This window comes from Mustela nivalis (genome assembly GCF_964662115.1).
Source record: "Mustela nivalis genome assembly, chromosome: X".
NCBI classification, from domain to species: Eukaryota; Metazoa; Chordata; class Mammalia; order Carnivora; family Mustelidae; genus Mustela; species Mustela nivalis.
In genome coordinates, this window is record NC_139040.1 from 122,982,024 (window position 1) to 123,000,948 (window position 18,925).

General features: G+C 42.6%; 1 protein-coding gene across 1 annotated transcript in view; it reads left to right on the forward strand.

Annotated features, from left to right (window-relative positions):
• Positions 1-17,214, forward strand: part of FANCB (FA complementation group B) — a 366,354-nt gene extending 349,140 nt beyond the window's left edge. Inside the window, exons 13-14 of the mRNA XM_082717012.1 lie at positions 1,389-1,479; positions 17,095-17,214. The gene's annotated coding sequence lies outside the window, so the exon portion shown is untranslated. The remainder of the gene's footprint in view (positions 1-1,388; positions 1,480-17,094) is intronic.
• Positions 17,215-18,925: the final 1,711 nt, after the last annotated feature.

Sequence of the window (18,925 nt, forward strand, 5' to 3'; positions counted from 1 at the left end):
GTCTGAAAGTCCTTTGCTCTCTGAATATAACAGTGTGAATTTTACACCCTTCAGGGCACAATACAAAGCTCATCTTAAAATTATTTTGGCTGGTCAAGGAAAGGAGGTCAGTTTACATGCAAAGTACTATCACTTTTACTTAAACTAAACACTATTGTTATTTTTTTTGTTGTGTTAAAAAAAAATCAAGTGAAGGATGCTCAGTGGTCATATAGTACCCAAGGCTGTTGGTCCAGGGAGGATAAATAAAGGTGATACTGGAATGAATGTTTAGAGCCAGATTCCACTTTGACTTTATGCTTCAATCTATTACAAAAATGTCTCCTTTTATAACCCAAAGGGCCAGCTTGGGTTCTATAAGACATGGCCAGAACACACCCCAGAGATGATGATAGAGGGAGGGAGGACTTCTTTGCCCACAGTAGAAGGGTCCAATTTAATTGTCCTGGTAATAAGCTTAAGAGACACCAGTTGTATCCCTCTTTAGAGAAGAGTGAGAGAAGTGAGGGGTAATTCAGCCCCTTGGAGTCTGGGGTGGGGATAGCTCAGATCAGGCATTCTGGAGCCACCCTAGTTATGCAGGGCATGACATTTATTTCTGGTGTCATCTTTGCAATTTGCTGTAATAGAATGAGCACTGAACTCTGGAGTTGGACAGTTCTGTGTTTGAATCCTGGTTCTATCCTTTACTAGGACCAGGCATGCTGGACAGAACCAGCAATGGAACAATGTTTCTAGAGGGATACTAGTTTTGGTGACTTCAAAATCATTTATTCATTCAATTAGCATTCTTTTGATGTCTACTATGTTGCAGGCCCCATTCTGGACATGGGAAATATTAAAAATTGAAGTAATATGAAGTTCCTAAGCTCATAGAATTTATCATAACTTTGCAGGCTGGCCTCCTCTCCAACCATCAATTGACCCTAAACAGGCTAGATGGCACATTGCCCCTCCTGTGTCCATAGGCAATCATGCAAAATGCACTAATTAAATGTCTCCATAATGACTGTGTGCTTCAGGAATGGCCTGATGCCAATGCCTTGAAAAGACTGCTCCAAATGCCGCTCTTGTCCTGAAGCTAATGGATAAAGTGACCACAGCATACGCCGAGAATTGATTGTTTTCTTTGGATTTAATCAAGCACTTCTCCCCTCCTCCCCTGAAAATGTTAATGCTTTCTTTCTCCTATAGCCACCATACCTTAACATGAAAAGATTAAATTTCCCCTCTGACTTTTAATTATCCCCTGACAGCTTTGGGAAATGGCACGAGTAACAAATCAGAAATGCCAGTTGGCTTTGGAATGCATCCTGCGTGCTTTTGAAACAGATTTTCTGAGTTATGTTTTGAACAAATGTTAACGTTAATTTGTGTTTCCTTAACAGACACCAACAGATGAGCAGAAAAGGGAAAGAGGTCCTTCATGAATGAGATGATGCGATGGGAAAACTTTCAAGGATTAACCAAACCATGAAGGTAATTGACCAGCAGAAAAGGGAGAGCTCATGTAATATTTCTTCAGAATGTCTTTCCAGGTGATAGATGCTAAGCTGTACATCAGACATTTCCCAGCCAGGGTCCATTCCATTTATAGCAGCGCTTCTCCAAGTATCTTTGAAAAAGGTCTCGTTTTTCTTTTTTAAGAAAATTACCAGTCTAAAATTTTCTAAATGCTAACTCTCAATTTCTGTACCTTTTTTTCCCCCATCACAGACCAGTAATGAATAATTAGCACTGGTCCATGAAGCATACCTTGAGTAGCCCTGTTCCATGTAAGTAATGGTCACCACATTTTAGGGGGCAGATATTATGCCAACTACTTCATAAACGTTGTAATTTAGTCTTCACAACAATCCTATGAGGCAATTCTTACTGTCTGTTTTACAGATGAAAAAAAGAAGGTTTGGAGAGTTCAGGTAATAAGCCGAAAGTCACAAAAATCAGTCAGCGGTGGAATGTTTCTTTCTGATTCAGATTTATCCTCCACCATCTTTTCTTGAGGAAGTAGCAAGGTTGAATAGTTTGTAATACGCAGGGTTATTAACAGTAAAATGACATCAGAAAGAATCAGATCTGATAGTGCAAGGTCATAAATTAATGCTGAAAGCAAAAGACCAGGAGAACCAGGTCAGGCACGAGTCAGGTACTAGGTAATTGAAGATAGGAATGATTGAAATTGTGTTGGTTGCTGGACTAAGGAGTGTTCCTTGTAAGCAGCTACCCCAATTAAAAAAAAAAAAAACTGGAGTAAGAGATTTTGCTTTGGTAAAGCATTTTTTTCTAAAGCAATCAAATATATTTTTGTTAACAGCTGAGACCTAATTCTTCTACTACCTTCAAATGTACAGTCTGTGTCACACAATAACTCAGGGGTCCTGATCCTTTTAAGGTGACAGAGTCATCAGTATCCATCCATAAACTTTACTGTACATGGCAAAGGGAGAAACACATCCTTTGACATAGTTTCAGGCTCAATAGGAAGGTCTTTACTTTGAGAGAGACCAAATGAGTATGTAACAATCCAGGGTCATCAAATTCAAGGACTTGTCTCCTTTATCAGAACGTCCTTTTCAAAGGGCAGTACATCCTGCAAGGTTAACAGAACTGGGGAGGAGTAGATCACCCCCTAAGGCTGGGATGATCACTAAGCTATTTGCAGGGAAAGAAGACTTCACCAGGGAATTAGCTCCTAGGGAGATACACGGGAAACAGTGTGACATCTTAGTGTTGGATCCTCCCCCTGGGAGCAGTGGACATTAAAGCTAATAAAAGGAATTCACTTTGGAAGCTAAAGTAAGAGGAAGAAATGTGAGGTGGAAAATGATATAGGAGGAACTGGGGGTGGGGGGAGTGCGCTGTCAAAGTAGGGATGTAGGGCAAAAGGGAGGAGTCAAGAAAAAAGAGTCTCTGAGCAGAGGAAGGTAGTGGGTCAATTAGATTGGATGAGGCCAAAGCATGTCCAAGCCCCAGAGTTTGGCCCAAATCAAATAAGTATTATATCCAAATTGTAGAAAACACAGAAACACACACACACACTATGCGGAATCAGTCACCTGCATTCCCACCACCCAGAGCTGATCATTTCATTAAGTTTCCTATGCATTCTTTGACTTTGAGAGTAAGCAGATCACAACCACACTGGTTCCCTGACCGTGTTCTGAGTAGTGTGCGTGTTGGAGCGAGGGAGAGATGTTGAGGTCAGGACTCTGAAAACAGGGGCAGCTAACCCAGTTCTGACAAATAGTGATAATGTTGCAGATGGGTAAGGCAGCATCATGGGATTTCTGACCCCAGAGAGAACTTGAAGATCATCCAGTTGGTGGTTTTAAAAGTTTGTTCTTCAGAACTGTGTGGGTTTGGTGCAGATGCCTTAGAGGCTAGCTGGGCATGGAGTGGGGGAGGTCTGAGCGCACAACAAAGTGGTCTGGGTTACAGGTCTCCCAACCTGCCTTCAACCCATCAGCTTTGCTTTCTCTCGTGTATATGTTCCTTTCTGGGTAAGATTTCATTTGAAGAAAGGAGTCTGCTGCTTTCACAAGAGGAAAATAAAAATGATTGAAAGTCATTGCTTTAATGCCAAATCATTTTGCTCATAAAGAAACTGGAGTCTCCAAAGATGAAAGGACATTTAGAAGATCCCATGGCTAGGTATGGTGGTTACAAGGAGCATTCTTGATTCCCTACCCCTTCCCTGACATTCTCCCTCAAATAAGTTGTTTCCTTTTGTAATCTTCTTTAGAATAGGCCTCCTCTTATTCAGAAAATGTCTGGTCTTGGCTCAGGATTATACAGCCATAGGGTAATCTGCTGTCTATGCTTTTCCAAGTCTGAGTGTTTGCCCTGGGTACAGGATTTTGAGTGCTGAAACCAAGAGTCCCAGACCAACCAGGACAGTTGGTCACTATATGAGTGACCAGAAGCCCTGATCCCCTGATCTTTCCTTACTAACCACTCTCTTTTTGTGGCTGGGATCCTGAGTAACTTCCTGTCTCACTTTAGATTCTCAGAGTGCTTCAACCTCTGGAGACTAATCTTTGAGTCTGGCTTCCTCATTTCTGCTTCCTGACACCATGATTTCTGATTCATAATCTGGGTAGAAGCATTCCATCTGTTTGCTTCTTTCCACCATGGACAGCGCCCTCTATCTGGCCTGCCTTTCTCTCCACCCTGAGATCTGATCACGTGCAGTTGTTGATGGCACCAAGTGTCACTTGCCCTCCATGTGAATTTTAATAACTGCTGGCTACTTTCCACTTCAGTCCTGCCAAGCTTTTGGTACATTCTGGAAGTTCCTAGACCCCAAATTCAGACTTTGATCAGAGTTTCCTTCTATCATCTTTTCTCTTCACTGCTGACAGTTTTGAAAAACATCATATTTTGGCTGGTGGAGGTCAAGTACATATCTTATCCTCCATGTGATATATGAATTGAGTGCCCAGACCTATCATATTAGCCGAGGATAACTTTTTTTAAAACTCCATTTATCAAACAGCTAGAAAGAGTCTCTTTAGATCATTGCTAATCTGTATATCTAAATTATTCTTACCACTCAGTTTTACCTGCAAAATACTTGCTACATATCATCCAATAAGGGTTTTGTTAAGTAACTCAAGCGTGGAATTTTAGTGTCTCATTTGAAGAGAACTCTGCCAAAGTGTTCCTGTTACTCCACTCAGCATTTGGCCTGTGGGGAGAGCCTTGTGGCCTCTGCTCTGCTCATCTGCCCACTCAAATCTATTCTAGGCTTACTTCGTAGATTCTGATCTGAACTATTTTTTAGAGTTCCAAACATGTTCTTTTTCAAAAACAAACAGGGGGGGAAATAGTTTGGCTGAACTCTGTGTCTGTCCTGCTTATTCCAGCTGCAGCAATGGCACTTGGACCCAAGAGCTCAAGGGATGTGATTAGAGACATGAGATGGCATTGAAATTCATGCCATAGAACATTCAAGTTCAGCTAGCATGTGAAAGATTATGGTGCTTTTCTTTCCATTCAGTAAACATTGAGTTAATAATGTCTCTTTCATTTTTTTGTTTGTATGGAGGGGAAAAATCCCTTTTCTTCCTTCCAAACTTATAGATAGGGAGACAGACATCAATGATGCTATAAACATGCTATGGGAAGGAAAATAGGTTAATCAACATATTTCCTAAAGTAGCTACATCAGTGGAAAAAAGGAGTGGATGGGGAAGCACCCTGGTAGTTCTGAAATAGAATTTAGGATTGTAGTTCAGAGCATATTATCTTGGGATTCATCGGACACCAACATCTTTTGCTACATATGAGGAAAGTGAGACTCCGGGAGATCGAAGTGGTGGTTCACCACCCTGGCTGCACACGAAATCTATCTGGGAGCTTTAGAAAATAGGGCTGTCTGTGCCCCACCTCCAGAGCCCATTTGATTGGTCAGGAGGCTGGCATGTATGTTTTTTGAAAAGCTCCCCCACCCAATTGGCTCATACAATAGCCGAAGTTTAGAATCCTTGTTTTAAAGCTCAGTGGCAGAGGGGGAGTAGAAAAATGCCATGTAAAGTCAAGATCAGAGAGGTGGCTCCCCCCACCCTCGATTGCCTCCTTGCAGAATGTGGGCTGTTGGCACTGCAAAGAGCACTGAGAGGAGGTGAGCCACAGCCACACTGGAGAAGGAAAGCCTTACAGCCAGGAACTGTTTGAATAAGAGGAAGAATGCAAGTCCTATGTTAGTCAAGTACACCATTTCCCAGGATACACAGGACCCACAGGGGAAGGTTGACACATTATGTAACTCAACTTGGACTACCGTAAAGTCTTACCCTGATTGTGGAACCCTCTGGAAAAAGATCCTTATCATTCAGCAAATGGAGTGATGGTAAAGCTTCTTCGGAAGGCCGATGCTTGGAATCTTCTTCCTTCCCGGAGGATTCAGAGAATCCGAACATTCCTACAAACTCCTTAAGTCAGCAGGTCATTTGTTAACCCCTCTTTGGCCGCCCTAACTTTCTGTCCTCTGCTACACAGTAGTGCCCGAGAACCTAACACAGTGCCTGACCTACAGTTCATACTCATTATTTGCAGGTTCCATAGTCTCCCAAAGCACACGTGTGCTTCCAGGTGGGGTTAAATAAGACAAAATTTCACCTACTTGGTTTTTAGCTCTCACATTGTAAACAAGTGTACGTTTCCCAACCAACTTAGTGCCACATCCTTAAAATTGTTGTGCTTTTTATGGGTGATTTCCCTGTTTAAAATGGCTTCCAAGTATAATGATGGGGTATTGTCTCGTGTTGCCAAATGCAAGAAGGCTCTGGTGTGCTTTATGGAGAAGATACCTGTGTTTGATTAGCTTTGTTCAGGCATGAGTTATAGTGATACTGGCCATGAGTTCAATATGAGCGAACCAACAATATATACTGAAACAGAAATATACACAAGACAAAGTTATGTATTGGTCAGTTAACAAAAATGTTATGGTCAGAGACTCTCAGGAACCTAACCCTGTATTTTCCTAGGAGCGATGTTTCAGTATTTGCTAAGTCAGTATTCATGGTGACTTTATAGAACATCATTGCTGCAAATAATGAGAATCTACTATATATGACATGTGCTCAATAAATACTTGTTGGGCAAATGAACAACTGAATAAAAAATCTCACATTTGCATATTTTTATGTATACAAAATCTTACGTGTATTCATAGTGAATTCGGTGTTGGTGAGGGGGCCCCAAAGATACAAAAAAGACCTAACCTTAACTGAGTGTTTACTGTGAATCAGACACTTTACATATATTATTTAATTTAATCCTCACATAGTCCTATGAGACAGATACTTACTTTCTCCATTTTATGGAGAGGGTAACTGAGGCCCAAAGAAATAAAAGAACTTACTCAAAAATCCCTCAGCCAGGAGGAGGTGAATGCATATTTGAACCCAGATTGCTTGACTATTGTTAGGAGCAGAATTGTGTCCCCAGAAAATTCATATGGTGAAGTCCTGCTCCCTAGTATCTCAGAATGTGACTGTATTGGAAACGAGGTTTTTAAAGAGGTAATTAAGGAATTCAGGTTGAGTGAGATCATTGGGGTTGGCCGTCGTCCAGAAGGACTGGTGTTCTTGTAAGAAGAGGAGATTAGGGCACGGACATGCACAAAGGAAAGACAATGTGAAGACACAGGGAGAAGATGACCATCTACAAGCCAAGGACAGAGGCCCTCAGCACAAACCCGCCCTGCTGACACCTTGATCTTGGACTTCTGGGTTTCAGAACAGCAGGGAAATACACTTTCGTGGTTAAAGCCCCTTAGACTATGGTACTTTGTTGCAGCAGCCCTAACAAACTAATACAAGCACAGTCTCAATGCCTAGCAGATAAATGAGACATGGCCGCAGACTCCAGATCATTCAGAGCCTAGCCACTTGTCACAATCCACTGGAGGGAGTGTTCTCCGGGGAGGGGATAGTATAATTGCAAATGAGGCTATGACTAAATCTGGAATTCTGGGACCACCTGCAAGGATGGAGCAAGGGAGAAAAAGGGCTGGATCTTGGGCCCAAGCCAAGTGGAGCATAAAGGTGGCCAAGCCAGAACAAAGCACTGGGAGGGGTGCCAAGCAACAGAATTACAAGCAAAACAGGAAGGAATTGTGCCGGATGAGAAACAAGCCAAATGATCCCGCCAAGAAAGAGGACCAGGTCACAAAGGCGAATGTTTAAAAAGCAAAGCCCAAAGACGTAAGACAATGGGAAACGGATCACTAGGACAGCTTTCTGGATCCATAGCCCACCTGAGACCCGACTGGCTGTAACGTGAAGCTTTAGAAACCTTAAACCCGCTTCCTTTGTATGCTCTTTTATCTGGATAAAAACCTCACTGTTGCAATTGAATTCTGACATCCCCATTAATATATAGTTGAGTGACAGACTGATCATAACTGTGTCATGTTGGGCTCCCCAGAAGCAGACGCTATGACAAAGATTCTGGAACACAGTAGTTTTTAATTTTAATAAGAGAGGATAAACCCCTCCTTGTTTTCTACCTTTTCAAAAACATTCTTGGCAATTTTGCATACTTTGTTTTCTTGTATTTTTGTAAGTCATCATTTTCCATTTAAAAACAAAGTCCAAAAATTAAAAAAAAAAAAAGTCCATTGTGTTTCTGATGGAAATTACATGAAATTTATGTATTATTTGAAAAGGATTAATATATTTACTCTATTAAGACTTTCTCTCCAGGAGCATGATATATCTCTACATTTTGGGGGGTCTTGTTTTATGAACCTCAATGACATTTATAGCTCTCAAATAGATCTTACACTTTCTTTGTTAAATTTGTTCCTATCTATTCTGTAGCTTTGGCTCCATTGTTAACAGGATGTTTGTGTGACCCCCCACCATTTCCATTTTCATCTGGTTTCTACTAGTAAATGAATTGTTTTTAAAATATTTTTCCTGGTAACTTGTACATTATTCAATTATTCTCCTTGTAATCCAATAATTTACTTTTTTAATTGCACCAATTAGGTTTTCTAAGAAGCCTTCCTATCATGTGACTTTCTTCCACGATTCACGTAAATTCTTTTCTTTTTAAAGTGTATTGCATTAGCTAGAACTCGGAAGAAAGGAAAACAGTGACATCTCTTCCCTGAGAGAGCACGAGCTGTTGACTAGTGTTTACCTGGGAGTTTTGCTTCCTGTGCGATCCCCCCTGCTGTCTGTCCCATGGGAGGCCGCCGCTGGGACAGAGCACCTCCCTGAGCAGATCCTGCGTGGATTCAGAAGGTTTTGAAGGGACACAGTCTGACAGAGCCCGGTCTCGCCGGGAGGCTGGTGGCAGGCGTGGGTCAAGGAGCATGCGGGGCAGGGCGCAAAGTACTTCTCGAGGACCGAGCAACTCACACCATTTTTGCTAACAGCTGCGACCTTTTTAAAAACGAAAACAATGTGAACTTCTTGCTTTTCAGCTCCGGTCAAAATGTCCCCCGTTACCCAGAGACAGATCTTCTGCTTGGCAGCTGGATCCTCAATCCGCTGCTCCCCTCGCTCCGTCTCGGGACTGTGTGGGAGGCGTGCGGCTCTGCTATGGTTTGCAAAGCCCAGGAGCCCATCTCACACCCTTCTCTGTCCTCTGGAACAAAACCCGCTTCACATGCCCAGGCCCACAAGGACCCACACCGGGACAATGCTAGATGACTACACAGCCTCTCGCACTTAGGAGGAATTCTTTTTCATGCTTTGCAAATAAGTAGCTGGGGTAATTTTCTCTCTCCACCTTTCCCTTTTTGCTCTCCTGTTTTGAAATCACCATGCCCGCTCAGAAGAGCTAAGATTAAGTCGCCCCGGTTATCGGATGACTTCCCTCTTCCATCCTGACCCCTCAGCATCTTCCTTACATCTTTTCCTGGGGAGCAAGTATTTATTTGCTGAAGCTCAGACTCTGTCGGGAGAGCAGCTGTCTTCGGTTTTCCTCTTCTGTGCTCTAGGACACCTGGAATGATTAGCAGTCTCAGATGAACCCGATCCATCAAAATGCAGTGTTTGGTTGCCCTTGGAAGCTTGTCATTTTTTTCCCTGCCTGGGCCGCCTGACATGGCGTGATGCTAGCTTCAATTTCACATGCATACGATGAGAAGATTTGCCTCGTTTTTCTAGGACTTTGATGTTCTGGGGTTTTGCGCCCAAGCTGATAGCTCAAGTTGCCTAGTAACCAGCCGAAGACCAGCACCGGAGTAGAAACTTAGAGGAGCCACCTTCTGTCCAGAGGAGAGGGATAGCCAGAACCAGTAGGTTCAGGGTCACGGTTGGGCTGGACTCTCATTCCTGTGATGATGTGACTGTCTTTGATCAAGCTGCTCAAATCCTCCATATGTAAAATGGGCCTGACATGTGACAGTGGGTCCCACAGGCACATATCGTGAGGATTCATCAAGAATCCAGAAAGCAGTTTTAATTTCCTGGGAAATACGCTGGATTGATGATAATTTGGTGCAAGCACAAAGATAATGTTGGAACGTCGGACCAGCTAAACGACCAACTTCTAAGATTAGGAGGCAAATGCCCGTCTATGGGTGTTGGGCTCCCCGCTGAGGGGAGGAGGCGCCCGGGCCAGCCGGAGGCCTCTCCTTGGGGCTGAGCGGGATGGCGAGTGTCGCGAACCCGGAACGCACCCACAGAAGACACCAGGCTCGGGGGATCTGTCGAAGCAGGATCTCACTTTATTGTGCGGGGGCACACCTTATATAGAGCAGCAGAAGGGAAGTGAGGACAGAGGGGGAAGAGCCAATAAGATTATGCCAAGTAGCAGTTGCTGGGTAAGGCGTGTCGGGCGAGAGGAGGAAGTGCCATAGGTTTCAGGAACCGAAACTGTGAAATTGGCGCCTTGTTGGCCGGAAGAGACGGCAAGCCGGCGCCATCTTTATTCTGGGCCGCACCCTGTGGAGGCACCTCTAGTTATGTGCCTTACATATCGGTCCGTCCACTTGCCTTAGAGCTGAGATAACTGTGTTCACACGATCACCCCAAGGACGGAAAGTAATGACAAATGCATTGAAAATAGAGGAGAAATGCATCAGGGTGTTCCGAAATGACCTGAGCTGTTTCGTCTGAGGTCAGTCCTCATAAGTGGGATTTACTCAGCACTCATCTGGCTGATCTCGGAGAAGCCTGTCATTTCAAGGACTTGAAACTCGGGACACCAGGTGTATTGTGCCATGAACAGATGATAAAAATGGCTTCATTTAGGTTTCTGTCACCTCCCTTGATGCTGAGGTAGAATTCGGGGTCACCTGAGCCAACATGCCTCATCTAGGGTTCAAGAACTTCTCTCATCCCCGACAATCTGAGCATCCATTTCCCCCTGACGACTGCCCTGTAGAGACCTTCCATTTCCCTCATGCTGGGTTATTTCTTCTTCCCTCAAATACATGGCATTCTTCACTGCTGTGAACCTAAAGGCTCACGAACTTCTGCCTTTAAAATGTGGGATTTTTTTAATAGTTCTCTTGGATGACCTGAAACAAAATTATCCTGAGACTGCTCAAGTTCTCCTTCATAAAAATTGACTGCTTTATTTCCCAGGCCCAGAGTGGTCACAAAGCCCCTGAGGTATCACTAGGCTTCAAGAAGAACAGGGTTCAAATCCTTTCTCTTCTGTTTTCTGTGCATGCTTAAGGCAAATTACTCCTCTCTCAATCTCAGATTCTTTCTATGAAACAAATAATACACTCAAAGTTTGTTGAGAGGATTAAATAAGGATATAATGTACACATATAAATATCATCATGTATACATGTATAATGATAGTATAGATATAGATACAGATAGACATAAATGTCATATATCTACATCTCCCTATATAGAGAATATATAAGAAATTTCATAAGTCCTCTACATTTAATAAACTTGTTATCAAGAGCATTTCCTTTCTTTCTTTCTCTCTCTCTCTCTCTTGCTCTCTCTTCTCTCCCCCCGACCCCGCCCTGTCTCTCTCCCTTCCCCTTTTCTAGCTCTCATACCAATCACAGTGGCTTTTCTAGAAGCTAGAGTAGAACCCTGTATCGCCTAACCAAAATGAATGTATAGATGCATTCCTCTGGAGCGGATTTAAAACCATGTTAGAAAGTAAGACATCTTGTCCACTAGCCTGCATTGAGTTTCTGCAATGTCTGGAGAATCGAGACACTTCATCTGTTCCTCTACTCCATGCTGAGGCTATTTGTTAAGCACAAGTGCAAAAAGCTTGACAATTACCTAAGGCAAAGCTACCACCTATGAAAAGGGGGTGGACAAGTTTCGATTACATCATACTGAATATTTTTAAGTGGTGTTCACCAAATATAAAAAGGAAAACATCAATAGCCACACAACCTTAGAGAGAGAAACCATCTTACACTGAAAACTCTCAAAGGCTTCTAGGCCATTTGGGCCTTCTCCCTGGGTATTCTGGAACTCATTGTACGGAAACACATGATCGTCTTGGTTAAATCTGATCCACCAGCAAGGACTCTGAAAGACACTCATCTAATCACTTGTCCTGAAAGTGCTACTGATCCTGCAGCCCACAGGGGAGCCACAGGAAACCAGGTCCCTGCACCTTGCATGGAAGGGGCAAGGAGGCATCATAGAGTGGGTCGGTTAAAAGCCAGCTGCTATGATGGTCCTCACCCTCAGAACCCCGAGAATTTCTTAATGCTGACCTGATGCAGATTGTTTTCTTCAAATACAGGAACTGTTGGGAATTCCATTCAGTTTTCCCGTGAAACACATCTGGGTGCTTCTGTGGGAGCAGGTGATTCCCAAAGGCCAACAACTCCAATGACACGTGACTTTGAAGATTTGTCCTTTTCTGAAAAGAAGCAGAACAGGGGTCCCTTCCACTTCTATTTGAGTCTGTCCAGGACTTTGCCAACTTTAGCAGTGAACGTGCCTCGTCCTGGGAAAGCCTACAGTCCTGGGAAAACACAGAACAGCTTTCTTACAGGTAGCCAGGGGCGGGGAGTGTCATATGACCACCCATTTCTTTAAGTAGAGCAAGACTGACCAGTTCAATGTACAAATCCAGAATAACGTTTACTGGTCAAGCCACCATCCTCATGCCATTTGAGATCTGCTCTCTGTTCTCTGATTCAATGGTTGTAATTAGTTTTGAGGCAGGAACTCCTTTGCAAAACTGCTGAAAGCTGTGGAAACTCTCCCTAGACAAATCTACCCACATTCACATTATATTGAAATATACGTAAAGCATCCTGAAGTTACATAAGGTTACGGTCTGATAAATTTTCCCAAACAGAATGCACCCAGATCAACAGCACCCAGATCAAAAATAGAACATTACCAGCACCCCAACGGGGTGTCTTTTTTCACTTTCAGTTATTAGGCCACCAAGAGTAAATGCTACCCTGACTTACAATACCTTAATTAGCTTTTGCCTGCTTTTGAATTTCATATAAATGAAATCATCTAGTATGTACACTTTTACATTTGGCTTCTTAATAATTCTACCTTGTTTGTGAGAGTAGACCATATTATTGTGTAGTTGCAGTTTATTAATTCCCATGTAGATTCCATCGTACTGACAGAGCACACTTTATCTATTCTGTTTTGATGGACATTTTGGTATTTTTTGGTTTGGGACTGTTGAGAAGAGTATCACTACATTTTCATGCATGTGTTTTAGTGAACCGACGTGTGCACTTCTTTGGGATATAAACCAAGACTAGAATGGCTGAGGCCTACATTATATGTATGCTCAGCTTTAGCTGATACAGTAAAATTCACTTTTGTTTCGGTGTCAAGTTCTAGGACCTTTGACAAATGCATGGAATCGTGTAACCACTACTACACTCTGGATTAAAGCACAAAAACTCCCCCAAATTCCCTCGTGCTCTTCCTTTATAGTCAACCCCTTACCCACCTGTTTCCCTGACAAGCCTCTAATCACTCCACAGTTTTATTTTTTCAGAATGTCTTATAAATGGCATTATGCAGTACGCAGATTCTTAGACCGGTTTCTCTCATTTGCCACAATGGATTTGAGATTCGTCTAGGTTGTTCATATGTACTTAGTTTATTCCTTTCTATTACTGAGTACCACTCCATTGTATGGATCACAACTCATTTTTTTCAGACTTTGTGTTTTTATTTATGTATTTATTTGAGAGCCGGAGAGAGAGTGAGTGAGGGGGCAAGAGAACACGAGCAAGGGGAGGGGTAGATGCAGAGGGAGAAGCAGCCTCCCCACTGAGCATGGAGCCCAAAGTGGGGCTCCATCGCAGGACCGTGAGATCCTGACCTGAGCCGAAGGCAGATGCTTCACTGACTGAGCCACCCAGGTGCCCCAGGATCACAATGTGTTGTTCATTCATTCGTCTGTTGAAAAATATTTTTTTTGCTTTAAGTTTTTTATAAAAATTCATGTACAACTTTGCGTGCAAATGTAGGCTTTCATTTCTTTTGGATAATCACGTAGGAATGTTAGTTTATCTGGTAGTTTGTTTACCTGAAACTGTGAAGCTGTTTTCTCGAATGACTGTCTCTGATGCCGTCGGGAATGTAGGAGAGCTCTGTGTTCTCACCAGCACCTGCTATTATCAGGTGATTAGATAAACCATTCTGATAGCTGTGAAGTCATATCATATTGCAGTTTTAATTTACATTTTCTTCGTGACTAATGATGTTGAACATACTTCCAAGTGTTTATTTGCCATCCTCAGATAGTTACTTTCTGTATTGCATCTAGGGTTTTTAGTTGTGATTAGTGGGAGGACAGGGTGATGTGTGTTTACTCCAACTTAACCAGATCCAGAAGTCCTTGATAAATTTTTCCCCCCAATTTAATTGAAGTATAGTTGACATATAATATTAAATTAGTTTCAGGCGTACAACACAGTGATTCAACATTCCGTGCATTACAGAATGTTCAGTACAATTGGTGTATTACAATATGACTGGCTATAGTCCCTATGCGGTATTTATTTATTTTTATAACTGGGAGTTTGTACCTCTTAACCCCTCCCCCATCTCACCCATATTCCCACCTCGCCTCCCCTTTGGCAACTACCAGTTTGTTCTCTGTATTTATGAGCCTGTTCCCTTCTTTTTTGTTGTTGTGTGGTTTGTTTGTTCATTTGTTTTGGTTGGGTTTTTTTTTTTTGAATTCCATATGTAAATGAAATCATACGGTATGAAAAGATGCCCAATGTCATTCATCATGAGGGAAATACAAATGAAAGATCACCTCACACCTGTCAGAACGGCTAGTACCAAAAAGGCAAGAGATAACAAGTTTGTTAGCGAGGATGTGGAGAAAAGGGAACCTTTGTGCACTGTTTGTGGGACGGTAAATTGGTGCGGCCGCTGTGGAAAACAGTATGGAGGTTCCTCAAAAAACTAAAACTAGGAATACCATCAGATCCAGCTGTTCCACTGCTGGGCAGTTACCCAAAGGTAATAGAAACAGTGATATGGAAAGACCTAGGCACCTCTATGTTTGTGGTGGCATTATTTACAATAGCCAAGATAGGGAAACAACCTGAGCATCCATCGACAGCAGACTGGATAAGGAAGATGTAGTCTACATATATAATGGACTACTACTCAGTCATAAAAAGAGTTAAATCTTACCATTTGTGATAACTTGAATGCACCTCGGGTGTTATGCTATGTGAGATAAGCCCAGCAGAGGAAGACTCCATACCTTGAATTGAATTTTAGTATTTTCCTTAGGGAATATGCTTTCTGTTGGTCCCATAAACAGCACAGCAAATAAATGGAGCATTAAGAGCATGAGGACTGCAGAGGATGGGAACGCATCTCGATGACACTCAAGGACACCTCTTCCCCTTTGAATGCCTCCCGGTTTGGTGAGAACCTGCTCTTCTGTACAATAAGCTCCTACAGGATTCAAGTGTGCAGAAGAGCTGATGTGAATTAACTGAAAATGCATCCATTCCTGTTTTCTGTCAACCCCTTTTGCTTCCCAAGGAGACAAATTCACTCATGCCCCTCGGACCGTGGTATTTTAAACTGCTATCATAGATGGGAACAGGATCTGCTTGGGTGATTTCTCCCTTTTCCATCGTTTTACTGGAATGACCTCAAATGTCATTTGACCTGGTATTTCCCAAAGTAGAGAGACAGGATTTCCCCCTGACGCACATATACTTCTCAGGCTTGCCTTAACCCCAGAATCGGTAGGCATGAGTCATGGTGATCAGCTAAATGACAACACATTTGTCATACTGGGGCTGGCCTCAAAATGTACTATTTCTGGTATAACCAGAGCAGAAGTCTTCAGATGCCCAAGTATGGCCATCCATCTTCACTTACTAGGCAGGATTACTTGCACCCATACCTAATCCTCCAGGAGGATGTCGGGCATTTTAAATGGCTTCATTAACTCATCCGGGTCATTAGAATAGCGCTCCTCAAAGTGTGGCCTGCGGAACAGCAGCTTCAGCATCACCGGGAGAGCTTGTTAGAAATCCCCATGCTCAGGCAACCCCTCCTAAGTCAGATCTCGGGGGGCAGGCACAGGAATCTGTATCTTAACAAGCTTTTCCAAAGGATTCAGATGCATTCGAAAGTGTAGGAATGGCCAATTAGCAATTTACAATTATCACAAAGCTGAATTTCAAAGTTGGGAAGAGGACATAAGAGGACTTTCTCAATATTTTTAGATGTGTACTAAGAGTTGATTTATTAGTCTTTTAGGAGCAGACTTCCCTAAACCTAAACAAGGAAGAACTAAAATGGCTCCGGTAATAGCAATGAATAAGACTGCCAAGTTCCAGGAGAATGTGTGACCCTCCTTTTATGACCGTAGGTGGTAAAATATCATTATGAAGCGTAGGTAAGGGACGCCTGAGAGACTCAATCGATTAAGCATCTGCCCTTAGCTCAGGTCATGATCCAAGGATCCTGGGATCGAGCCCCACTTTGGGCTCCTTGCTCAGCTCAGTGGGGAACCTGCTTCTCCCTTTCTTACCTGCTTATGCTCTCTCTCCCTCTCTCACTCTCTCTCACACACACAATAAAGTAATGTTTAAATGAAGACAGTTTTTTAATATTCCTTATAATTAATATTTTAAAAAATAAAACATGAGGGGGAAATAAACAAAGCTATTTGTGGTGTATTTCCCCCAGGAAAGATAGTATTTTCCAAGCATAATACTCGGGCAAAACGAGCAAGTTTTATAGTAATTCCAGCTATAATCTTGGTCTTGAGCCTAGTTAAAGGAATTCTGAGAGCTGGAATCCGGAAGAGGCAAACTGGCAACGAAGACAGAAGCAGACTTCTAAATTGGTCTCCAATTGGTCAGATGGCATTAATAAATATTTATTGGGTACTTATTATGTGCAGAGTGTGTGCTCTGTGCTGAAGCTGGCCATCATTATGCCAATTTGGTAGTATAATAAACTAGCCTTCTAAAATGTCCACCAAAGCCACTGTAGGCAATAGAAGGTAATAAGGTTTGATTCTTTCCCCCATACTTTCCTTCCACTTCTCCACCTTCTCCCCACCCCCTTATACCAAGGTGTGTTTTTTCCCACAGCAAGCTGATACTGCTGATTTCGCATCAGGGGCACAGGATTTTCATTGTTTCTTTGTTTCATCCAGCCATGAAGATACTCTGATTCACCCTTGCCGCCCCGGTTGTTACCAAGAACATGCATTTTGCAAGCTAATGAACCAAAATCTAAAGTACAGAGTGTGGACGTGTAATTGACCTAAAGGAGCTTGTTATACAGAAGGATTTATTTTTGGAGAATTATGTGTCCCTGCTGTTCAAAGTTGAAGCAAAAGATACTTTTGACTGTTTTTCCAGTGAATTTGTAAAAAAAAAAAAAAAAAATCACCGGAAGTGAATTAGTCATCACATCTCATCTGTTGACCTTGGGACTGGAGCCCAGGTGCATCCCCAGTTTTCATCCCCACGCTGAGCCCTGGACTTGGGTTGCGGCTGACTGAAGTAGAGATGATGTTGGCTATTTAAGCGAACTGCGGAGAGACCGGCACGATGCACGTGCAGACCTAGCAGGACTCCTAGCTGACCACCCGTCCTCCAACAGCTTGAATCCCAGGCAGATGAGGAACGTGAGAAGCAGCAGACGATTGTTTGAAAGGTGAGGATGCTGGTCACTGTCTCCATCGAGGAACTCCTGGGAAGACAAAAGTAGGACAGGGGAATGCTTGGGTGATCTGCGATCTCCTGACTTCTCCTCCATGTTCCCTCTAGGTGCTATTATTTTCTTATGTTTGGAAAGAAATTGTGGCATTATGGGGTTTTTCAAAAAGAGGAAGGGAACAAATCACTCTGGATAAGCAAAAGCATTTTTTTTCTTTGCTTGTGAGAGGGTTTTGTTCATTTGCCTTTGTTAACAGCCCAGATATCTGTCTCACCTTCTTTTCCAGCAGTATTCAATGTAGTCACTGATCAGCAGTGGGTCCTATTGCTCAAGGATTTGGAAAATCTGTTGGCAGACATTAACTCACAGTGAGAGGACCCAACTCTGAGTGACTTAGACTAGAGTTTCCTAACACTATGAGTTTGAAGACCTCTTTATGCCATCAGAAAAATCTCCAAATCATCCTATAATTTTATCTACGTTTCTGGTGTTAGTTGGTTGAGATAATATTTTACACAAGGGCAAAAGGACTTTAGTTTCAAACACAGTTTTTTTTTTTTAAAGATTTTATTTATTTATTTGACAGAGAGAAATCACAAGTAGGCAGAGAGGCAGGCAGAGAGAGAGAGAGAGGAGGAAGCAGGCTCCCTGCTGAGCAGAGAGCCCGATGCGGGACTCGATCCCAGGACCCTGAGATCATGACCTGAGCCGAAGGCAGCGGCTTAACCACTGAGCCACCCAGACGCCCCTCAAACACAGTTTTAAGTGATTTTTTTTTCTTTCAAAATGACTTTTATTGAGACACTTGTAGAGCTTCTACAACATTGCTGGTTGGGGATCTTCTTTATTTCCAGTTCTTAGGAGGATAAATTCTTTTCCAAATGCCAACAAACCCCATTCCCACCACCTTAGCAAGGAAGCATGCTCATCTGTCTCTGCTCAAATGTCCAATCAGGAATCTATGTCCCCGTCCACTATTCGATACAAGTCTCTTAGAACTCCACGCAGGCTTCACAAGTCCAGGCTCCATCCTTCCCCCCTAGTAATTTATTAGGCAGACTAATTTCAAACCAAGGGTGAGAGGGCTTCAGTTCAGCGGCTATGACTATGCTTAAGTAAGAGAAAAGCTTTCTCAATGCCAGTTCTTCTGATTTGATAATCTGTGGCATATTAATTAATTAATTTATTTATTTTTAATTTCTTTTCAGTGTTCCAGAATTCATTAAATCTTATTAATCACAACACCTGCAGACATTTAAAAATAGCACTCCATATATAGGAAGCCCGAGGCCCATATATAGGAAGACTTATTTTTATTCATT